Source organism: Dromaius novaehollandiae, chromosome 7, assembly GCF_036370855.1.
Source record: "Dromaius novaehollandiae isolate bDroNov1 chromosome 7, bDroNov1.hap1, whole genome shotgun sequence".
NCBI classification, from domain to species: domain Eukaryota; kingdom Metazoa; phylum Chordata; class Aves; order Casuariiformes; family Dromaiidae; genus Dromaius; species Dromaius novaehollandiae.
In genome coordinates, this window is record NC_088104.1 from 11,009,679 (window position 1) to 11,020,380 (window position 10,702).

At 54.0% G+C, this 10,702-nt stretch overlaps 1 long non-coding RNA gene across 1 annotated transcript; it reads left to right on the top strand.

Annotated features, from left to right (window-relative positions):
- The first annotated feature begins 859 nt into the window (after positions 1-859).
- Positions 860-4,333, top strand: LOC112988529 (uncharacterized). Its single transcript, XR_003260560.2, has 2 exons — positions 860-1,200; positions 2,242-4,333. It is a non-coding gene; the product is annotated as an uncharacterized LOC112988529 (long non-coding RNA).
- The last annotated feature ends 6,369 nt before the right edge of the window (positions 4,334-10,702 follow it).

Consider the following 10,702-nt stretch of genomic DNA (forward strand, 5'->3'; position numbering starts at 1 on the left):
CTTTAGACAGTGTCAGCCTGGCTCGAGCCCATTTACATTTTTAAATATGTTTTCAATTTCCTCCGCTCTCCCTACCTATGTCTCCTTCTGCTTCTGTGTCTGCGAGGGGAAAAAGGGGGGGTGAAGCCAAGGGCAGGAGTGCGGCTAATTTCGCCAGAAGCGATGCCTCCCCCGGCCCTGCGCGCACGGCCGGGGCTCTGCGCGGCGCGCAGGCAGCGCGCACGGCCGGGCGCAGGGCCGCGGTGCGGGGTGCGCCGTGGCCGCCGAGCCTCCCCCCCTGCGGGCCACGTGCCCACGCAGGACGTGGGGCCGGGCCCACGCGTGTGCCCGGCGCTGCGCCGACGTGCCCCGCCGTACGCGGGCGAGGGCGGATCCGCGCGCCGAGCAGGAGGCGGACGCGCTGCGCGTCTGCGCACCCGCGGGTTTCGTCGGGGTTTCCGCGGTGGCCGCGCGTGTGCCGGCGCGCGTGGGCCCGCGTGCGCGGCGGGGCATCCGCCTGCGCGCAGGGGGCTGCTGGCCCGGGGGGGCCGGGGGAGCCTGGCCGGGCAGGTGCCGGCGGAGGGAGGCAGGGGAGGATCCGCGCTTTATTCCGCACCGCGCGGCCCGAGCAGCAGCCGCGGTGCCGGCAGGGGGGAGCGAGCGGGAGAGCTGCGACCCGTCGCTGTCGCCGCCGGGGCCGCGGAGCTTCGCCCTCGGCCGCCCCAGCTGGCTGCGGAGCGGCCCGGGGGAGCGGCCCCGGGGGGGCGGCCCCGGGGGGGCGGCCGGGCGGCGCGGCCTGGCCCGGGCCGGGCGGCAGGCAGCGGGGCCGGGGCCGGGGCGGGGGCCGGGGGCGGGGGGGGGGCAGCCCTTTGTGCTGGTGCCCTCCTTTGTTCGGGAATTAACCTGACCGCGGGGCCGGGAAGCGGCACGACTTCGGTTTGGGAAAGCGGGGCGGAGGGGGCTCTCCTGGCCCCCGTCGGGGCAGGCGGCGCCCGGGGAGGCGCCCGGAGCAGCGGGGACGGCGCTGCTGTCGCTCTGCGGCGGCTCGCAGCGAAATTTCGTTGAAGGCGCTATTTCCGCGCCGGGTGGGAACTTTCGGCGTTAATTAGCCATGTTGCTCCTACGAGCCGGTCCTGCTCCTCTCTGCTCATCCGTTCCCAGGGAGAGAAAACAGTGTGTGCAGGGCTACAGCGCAGCGAGACAAAATAATCAGCTTTAAAAGTATGTGTTGGCTTTGGGGGGGGGGACAGGGAAGGGGGCAGAGAGTAAAGCAAAATAAGTCTATTGCCTGTAGAAATAATGCAATGTTACTGCTGCCCAGTGGCAGTAACCGGAATTGGGTCATTTTAGGGACAAACGCCAGCAAAATTCAAGTCACGTCCACTTTTGATATAAGGATGTGTCCTCTTTAAAAATTGTTATGCAAAAGACTCTCGTACGTGATCTTCGTACGATAAAAAGCAGCAAGCCAAATATTGGAGCCCAAGTCAATAATGTATGAACAGATTAAGAAACCTCTCTCCCAGGCAATTATTTCAGCAATTGAAAACCTCGCTCTCCCCAAATTTCGAAAATAATAATAATAATACTAGCAAAAGCAAATAAAGCCAAGCGCAACTGCTATGGTCTCTTGCTCTTCGCCCCTTGCTTAAGAAGGGTGGTGTTTTGGTTTTTTTTCCCCAGCCAGGGAGAGTAGCTGAGAAGGTATTTGAAACAGCAGAAGCAGCCTGAAAAACACAACAATTCATAATAGTCTATGGATCGCGGGACTAAATAGGCGTATCACGGGGCCACCGGCCTGCCTGTATTTATTCGTCTTCAAAGCCCAGCGTAAATTAAGTTTCCGGCTCCGTAATTCTAACAAAAGGTGATAGGAAGCGCGCTGGGGGCGTAAGAAGCGGTGGCACGAGGGGAAGCGGGTTTAACGCAGGTTTACGTGGCGAGGGCCGGCGGCGGCGCGGCGGCAGCTCCGCGGGCGCGGAGGGCGGCGGGAGGCCGGGCGGGCGCGGCGCCGCGCGGAAGAACCGCGGAGCGCCCGGGCATCGCCGCCGCGCTGCGCTGCGCTGCGCCGGGGCGGTCGCGCCCGGGGAGGCGGCGCCGGAGCCGGAGCCGGAGCCGGAGCGGGGCTGGCGGCGGCTGCTGCTGCCGGGCTGCGGGGGGACCGGCACGCGTGGCCGTGCCGCGGGCAGGGCTCCCTTTGTGCCTTCACCTCTGGGCCCGCCCTGAAAACTCCCCCCCCCCCCTTTTTTTTTCGCTCTCCAGTTCTGATCTTGGGCTTAAATTTGGGCGATGTGGCAACAGCTGGAAATGGAGCCGTTCTGGTCGCGGGAGGAGAGAGGAGATCTCCAACGAGCTAACAAAAGCGAGGAAACCGCACTTCCCACGGACATCCAGGAAGCGACTGGGCTCCGTCCCTTCCAGGAGAAACCGCGGTCCGTTTTGAAGCGAGGGGTCAGGGCTTTGGACCCCTTTGGGGCGCAGGGTGAAGAAGACGTGCAATGATTTGGAAGCAATGGTTCCTTCTGGTGCTTTGCAGAGTGAAGAGGTCCCACAGGCAGGCTGAGGCGTATTCACATCCAGCACCCCAACGCGACCTGCCAGGGCTGAGAGCCATTTCCAAGACATGCCACAGTACAACAGGGATATTCTACAGCATGGCACTTTACCTGCACACCCAGCCCTGCAGCCAAATCCCACAGCCCTCTCCAGACAGCAGCCCCGCATTCCTGAGCTAGACAGATGATGAAAAAGTTCCAGTTCCCGTCTAATGAAAGGCCTCCATCTCCCTTCCCCCAGAGGTTTCCGAAGCACATATAATTAGCTCTCAATATTTCATGAATATGGGGTTTTACTAATTCCTTTTCACTCAGGAGATTTTGCATTCGCGGTTTTCTGTCATTTTGCAGAAAGCCTTGGCGGTGGGAAGGGTGGTTATGGTGTGGAGTGGCTCCTCCTAACCAGATGCACAACATCCCTGGGCTGCCTGAGGCCTCAGCCCAGGCAACCTGAGAGACAGAGGTCCTGAATGAAGGACCACAGCCTTTTTCATGCAGAAAATCAGATTTGCTGTGGGATTTCAGCCCTTTGGGGCAAAGACATCCTTGGATAGGTAGTGTTCCAGGAGTAGATCTTTGCTTCTGAATTATAGTGTATTTTGGAGGGAAATCAGTACTTTCTGACCAAAAAGAGTGACTATCTTAGGAAAACCAGGAGGTAGAAGTAGAGTCGAAAGTCATCAAGAAATGCCCTACTAAATCTTGATATCTTTTGCAACTTTCTGTAATAATGAGAGTGCCGAATCATCTGATTACTACTCAATCGTGCTAGTAAGAACTTCTCTCCATGCTCCCCTTGTGTGTAACCAAGGGCAAAACTACCCCTGCATCATCTTCATTTGTGTTTTGTCTGGTTCGCTAAAAAGCAGCGCTGTAAAAGTTACCACATTCATATTCCCAACGGAAAAAATATTGGGGTCTTATCCGCCTTCCCCAGCATCGGTCTGCAGCTGCCGGCACCCTCACGACGCAGGCGCTGAAGACGCCGTCGGCGCCGGAGGGCTGACGTGCAGCTGGGGTCTGCCTCCAAGCCGTCCTCGCCTCGCGGATGCCCGTGCGGAGCTGCCTGGGTGCCACAGCGGGTCTGACCCCATCACCCACGTGCAATGTGGGGAGCCAGCACCCTCTTGCCTCTGTCTGCAAGCAGTTGTGCTGTGCCGAAATCTGCTGGCTTCTGTTGGTCTTCGGAAACTGCAAGGAGGACCGTCAGCAGGTCGGACTCCGCGGGTCTGCCTGTACCGCAATAGCCGTTCTTCCTGCAATCACGTCAGTAGATACCGACTACATTATTTTTCTTTTTTTTTTCATCGTTTTTCATGCCGTTCAAATTGTATGTGCCTCAAACACGGCGATGTAACAATAGTTTAGTCCCAGGGGAGTTTTCCTAAACACACTGCAAGAACAAAGTTTGGTCCTCCTGTCCCAGTGGATTTAGACTAATGGGGTTTTCACCGTATCGCCTTATTGCTAAACACTAGCGTTTATATTGAGGTGGATGAGTTTCTGTAAAGGCACCCCACAGCCAGAAACATCTCATTAAAAATCCCATTATCCCCATAACTTTGGTTATTATTAATTTAAATGACTGCCTTGTGATTTGTAAGAAGGAAAACAAATCCTGGAACAAATGATACTTAGGATCGTTGAGCCTGGTGGGCAATGGGTTTTATTTGGTACACGTTTTTAGCTGGATGTTAAAGAGGTTTTCTAATTTACAGTAACTGCTGTCTCTGTATGTGGTCCATTGAAAGATAGCTTTGTTTTCTCCCATTAAACTTTGTGAGTCACTAGTTACTGTGCCGGATTAGTGCTTTGCCTATTTCTTAATAACAGCGTTAGACTTACATGGGCCTTTTCCACCCTGCAATTCCCGGGTTGTTTACGTGGAGAGCACGCGGAGCTGGCGAAACGGAAAGCAGCTCCCGAGTGAGTGGCAGGGCCGCGAGATCAGGACCTGCCGGCGTCTCGCTGAGCTCTGAGTCACGTTCGGCAGGGTTTCTCCCTGTGTCAGGACAGCGAGCTCATTCCCATGCCGTCCGTCTGGGTGTGCCACGTCAGGACTTTCCGCACGCGTGAACCCCTGCAGGTGACGGCACAGCCAGCGAAATCCCGTAGGAGTTGGCATATTTTGAGCCTGTAAACCCAGGCACGGTTTGAGGGTATAAACCCAGGCCTACGCTGCTCTCTTCAGGGTCCTCCGTGCCTGCAAAGAGCCTCCCAGGAGGTGCAGCCTGTCTCCTTCAGGACTCTCAGGCTTGACTCACATCCTTTAATCTGCTTTTCAGAGTGCGCATTTCCCTGTTCTTCCAGCACCTTCAAAAGTCCATAGTGTTTTTAATCCGCCAGTTCACTGATCCACAGTTCTCCTCCGTGTCGTGAGGAAACACCATGGGTGCGACCTCATGGTCGCCCCTCGCCTGGGGCAAAGGGCGATGGAGAGGTGGTTTTGGGGAGGGGGGCAGCCCTGTGCTGCGAACCCAGGCTCGCACGAATGCGCACGCCAGGGTCACTTCTCACCGTGGTGTAAATGGCCCAGCCCCTTTCCTCGGGTTATTAATGCCTTTTTTTTTCAAATGCTGGTTTCCAGAGACATCTTGTGGCTCTTGCCAGCTATCACAGCTGAGCTGCTCCATGTCTGAGCATGCTTCGCCTCCCGGCTTTTTTTATAGGAAAGCTGTCTGATAAGATGCTTGCTGTTTGCACCCTTAATGCTATTTTTATATGTGGATTTTCAACTTTATAGGAATCTCCTCTCAGATATATCTCAGGCTGGGGTACGAGTCTCAGTACCAGTACGGTAGGAGTGAAGAGTTCCTCCAGCAACTTGTCAGCTGACATGGGAGGGACAAACCCCACGAACTGTCTGAAAGGCGATGATTTTCAGAAAGGGGATGGCGCGAAGCAAAGAGGAGGGGTGGGAGCCCATGACCGCGAAGGTCCCACCGTCCCCACGCTGGCTGCACAGGTGGTGTCGCGGAGGCAGAGCCCTCTCTGACCACGGAGAACAAGGCACTGCTGGGTTCTTCCAAATCTTTTCAGTATTGGTTAATTAGTAGTAAAGAGAGGGCATTAAAACCACTTGGCGGCAGTGGATTATTTCTGGAGTCCTCTGTAAACTGCGTATTTAGGCAGGCAGCTTCATTGCTTTTCTGCAAGGGTCCCTTCCCCCCAGCAAGCCCACACCACCCCGCACACGGAGCACCCCCGGTCCTGCCACACAGCACCTCGCTCCCGGCCGGTCCACGGAGGAGGGAGCTTTGCAGGTGCTGGCAAAGCAACCACGGTGGTATCGCAAGCCTCGGATGCCCCAGGGATGTTAGCGGGGCCACGCTATGCACTGAGGGTGGCAGGATCCATCTGCCCAACACCCACCTAATCCTCTTGCCTTTCGATGGAAAGACAGCAGCTACCGCTGTGTGAGCTAAGCTGGCAGATTTCTTGTCCGTCTAGCCAGGGATTCCCTTCATATTGCACACAGAGAGCTACACTGACGTGATTTTTAATGTGTATCCTGTATCCACACAGACTCTTGCTGGGACCAAGCCATATATGTAATCTACACTTTCCCACTGGTGTATAATTTTCTTGGCATCTTCCTTGCAACAGGTGGGCCGCAATGTAAGGCAACATAATGTGACTGCTTCGCTGTTGACTAAGAAGAAAGATATACTGCAGAAGACACATTGCTTACAGTTTTATGGAGATTTCTTATCTAAAGCCATGCAACACCCTATGGCGGGGGTCCACAAACTTGAGAAAGTCTCAGAACATCCAAACAAATGTTTTGGAGCAGGAAAGGAGGCAAGTTACCATTTCTGTGCACAAAACCAGGACGCGGCGATGGGAAATCTAGCTGAGATCACATGGCGCTATAACCCCATTTCGTCTGTCTGTGGTCCAAAGAATCTTGCATAATTCATCCAGATCTGGATGAGGGCAACTATTTCCAATGAAAAATGACTTCCCAGGTGGCCAGGACAATGGCTGGCTGTGCCAGATCAGACAGCTTGCTGCCCTCAACGTCCTCGAGCTAATCGCCGGCATCTCCGTGCAAGGAGTAGCTAAGCCCATAACACAGCTTCTGTAACGGCGGCCGCGGAGACGATGACAGCCGCGGGTGAGGAGGTCTGTCCCACCACCTCCTGGAGACCGTGTGTGCCGACAGGAGACTGCGGCCCCGCGGCTTGCCTGCCGCCCCGGGCTGAGGCTCGGTACGCGGGAAGTGCCGGCGGCGGGACCGGCCTCCCCACCACAGCCATGGGACAACAGCAGTGCTCCCATACCGCACATGCTTTACGAGTCGCGACCGCTGAACAGCAAGACAATACTAATAAATCTTAACATGAAGAGCGATAAACTGTAAAACACAACATAAAACAGGACGTGCGGGTTGGGATTGAGCCCGTGAGCCTCCGCTCTGTTCCCACTACGCTGAGCTGTTTTTATCGATGGAGCCCCAAGCAGGACAGCTGAATTTGCACGGACTGCAGCCAGCCCCATGGCTCTTACTGAAGTAATTCCTGCTTATTAATAACTTTTATTGTTGAGATAAGGGCACTCAGTGGCGTGTACTTTTTCAGCGAGGGTGAACTGTTCAATCACGTAAAGCCTCGCCTAGGAGATCTTGCTAGGTGAATCATTTAGGTTGATTGAGGGCTGAGTAAGTGATATACTAAAGATGTGCCAAGCAACATTCCTTGATGGGGAAAATTATGTGTTTTCTGGCAGATTCATAAGCTAAGGAATTCATCTGTGGGTTGTTAAGGAGATTATTGTCTGGTATGTGTGTATATACATGGGAATGGGAATACCAGTCAGCCCAGTTTAATAGATGTCCAAAGGAATCTGTTTTTGTTGAAATGAAACTGTCATCCCAGGCTGATGTTGTGTAAACTTTTGACTCATCAAATCAAACTGATTCTTGCTGTAGCTTTTACACCAAGGAGAAATTTGGTCCATGGACTTCAGAGACAGGGGCTGGGTGGAACATTACTGGCAGAGCAGACTGTGAACATACTTCCCTTTTTGGTCAGGAATATTGCTCTCTGAGAACCACCAAAAGAAAGGCTGAACATTGCTATACCTATAGCTAGGCTTAGGATCAAGCTAAAAGTATGAGTTATTCCATCAGCTTTAATTATTGTCATTCTTCTTATTTTGCTCCATATATTAAAAAAAAACCCAACTCTTTCATTTAAGGTGACCAAAGGTAGGACTTCAAGCCACCAGACACCAACGAAAAAAAAATGAATTCTGACCTCACAAGAAATGTTTGATGTCTGTGATGCCACACCAGGACAGGCCCAAATATCTCTGGCTTCTATCTCCAAATGATCAGTATCGTCTCAGTTTGGATTTCCACTCAGTTCTTCAAATTATATTTTAAAGACTATTAGTTTCAGTTTATGCAAATCTGTATCACTGAGTACAAATTTCAAATCTGAAACCTCTCACAACAGCACTCAAAATGGCAGTGTGCTGTACAGCCTGAGCTTCATGTTATGTAGTACCACTTTCAAAGTAGAGTTGGTTTGTTTATTGTTGCGTTTGTCTGTTTTGTAGAATTTTGTAGTTTATAGTTCTCACTTTTCCATGCTTCCGTATCATATTGTAATTTTATCATCCTCCAATGAAAGATTTAAAATCACGGCTTGGTTTCCCCATCATTTCCACCATGCAGGGAGACCATGATGCAGTCCCAACACCGTTTGACGGGAACCGGTTGGAGAAGCACAGCTGCTGCCCTGTTCCCGGCAGCTCACCTCGACGCCCCACCAGCTTGGCTTCCCGCTTGTCTGGGGTGGGCATAGTGGCCCCAGGAGGCCGTGCCCCTTGGAGGGGAGCCAGGGGCAGCTCCCACCCTCCTCGTCCCGGCCAGGCACCCATGTCCTGAGAGCAGGTCCCAGGTGGCTCTGCTCTCGCCTCCCTCCTCTCCGATGTGTCCAGCTGCTGCTCGCCTGCCTTCACGCACAGCCCACCAGAGGCACGTGGAGGGGCAAAACCACCCTGGCATGTCTCTCCTGAATTTTTTGCCTCCCTGTTGCCCTCTGCTTCTCCCCACCTGCTGCGGCTCACCTGAGGTGCTGGTCCCTGCTGGCCACTCCGCCCCACCAGCCATCACTCCGGGAGCACTCTTCTCCCTGGAGACTGGAGAGACAATAATTAATGTTATTAACAGCGTGTCATGGACAAACCGTGGTTAGAAAGAGCCCATAGAGCCTGCAGACAGGAGCTTATGGTCACATCAATCAGCCAAATGAGCAAACGAGAGAGGCAGGCTCTTAAGCCCGTTTACTTAGTAACTCGGTGCTCGGCAGTACTCAAGCACTTTGGCCGTCTCTCCACACTCCTTGTGAGGTTATTGCGGCCATGGTGTGTCTCACCTTCACATTATCCAGTATGGCTTTGAGAGATGTTTAAAGCAAACTTCCAAGAAGGTTTAGTGCTCCTTAATGCTATGGAGAAAACTTGGCTTGGGCGAGGTTTAGTCCACAGGGAAGGCGCCTGTGTTAGTGTACGATTCTCTGGCCAGTTGGCAGCACAGAGGTCTGCAGACCTCTCACCTTATGCCAGGAGGGTGGGAATGGTGTATTGCTCAGACAGGAAAAAAGTCCTAGTACAGCTGCAGCTACGGCCACTGAAGAGGAGTTTTGCTGGCTTACGTTATGGCAAGGAAGCGTGCTGCACTGAGATAAACTCCCTGTCAGACAGGGGTGTTACATCCACATAGCTGCAACGGTACGTCTACACGGAGGGCTCTGCCAGCTGGTGGACAAGGCCTCAGGTGATGGATATTTCTTCATGGTGATACAAGCGTAAATACACCGATTAAAGGCTTCGTGTTTGAAAGGCTGTGACCATCTGAATGGCTTCCCAGGTGATACTTCATGCTTTTCCACCACCGCGAGGGTGGTGACACTGAGAATTTCTCCCTCCACCTTTCCTCCCGGCAGAACATAACCCCCAAAACAATCAAGGTCAATTAAAAATGTCTAACTGCCCAGTGTTTGCCTGGCTAAATAAACTAGTTTATATAGTCCTGGTTAGTCTGCACATGGCCTCCTCCGATCGCAAGAGCCTGAAGTCCTCAGCTGGCCGAAGCAGATAGTATCTTTCAGCTACTTGTTGGCTGCACGCATTCCTCGGGAAAGCTGTGATAAACCCGGCACTTAACAAGGCTCGCAAACCTACTAAACAGCTGTGTGAGACATTTGGTGCATTCAACAGCAAAGACAGGAATGCTTTGAAGGCCGGGCTCGTAACGCAGCGCTGTGTCAGCTAGCCCCGGACGGACGCGCTGAGCGGCCGAGGCGGGTGGGACGACCTAACCCTTCGTGATCTGCAGCCCCGCGACTCCTCTGCCCGCCCGCGGGCACACACGGTGCCTCCAGGCTGGCACGCCAGCGACTTAGCCGGTCCACACCCACCGTCTGCTTCGCTCTTCGCACTCCCCACCTTTTCCAGGGCTCTGTTTCACATTAGCTAATCAGCAGGTTACAAAGCCAGGGAGAAACTTTTTAAGAGAGACCCCGCGGACCGTCATCGCATTACGGGGTCTGCTGCAGGGCCACGGAAGGAAACAGCAAGGAGGAGGTGGCCTCCTGCAGCTTCTGGCCATGATCTCCTCCATCCAGTGGATGAGAACAGCCTTGGTTCTTGGTTAAACTTCACAGTTTTAGGCAAGGAAGAAGAGCAAGAGAGAAAGAGGCTGTGGGCTAGCCAAGCTCACTGGCAGCTTTATGTTTCTACTAGCAGTTCCCGTTACTCAGGGGGTGCTGGACAGCACTGGAGGAAATGCAGCCCTGCGAGCCCCAACACATCCGTGTGCTGGACATCTGCCTGGCTCTGCTAGAGCCAGCGGATCCAGAAATACACCAACACTTTCACTTTTGCTTAACGAGAAAAAACATTAAGCCACCTTTCCTCAAAGAATGAGGGCTGCAGCCATTTCATCTCAGCACAGTGGAAAGGACACGAAGTACCCAGGTCCTGTCCGCATGTCGTTTCCCCCCTGCCAGGGTCCCACCTCCGCTGCTGGGAGGCACCGGGCCTTTTCCGGGCCCATGGCTGCCTGTGGGGAGTCGCTGGGAGCTTGCAGGGCCCTCGAGCAGTGAAGTCGGCCTTGAGCTGTCCTCCAGCAGATGCTTCCGATGGCTGAACAATGTCCA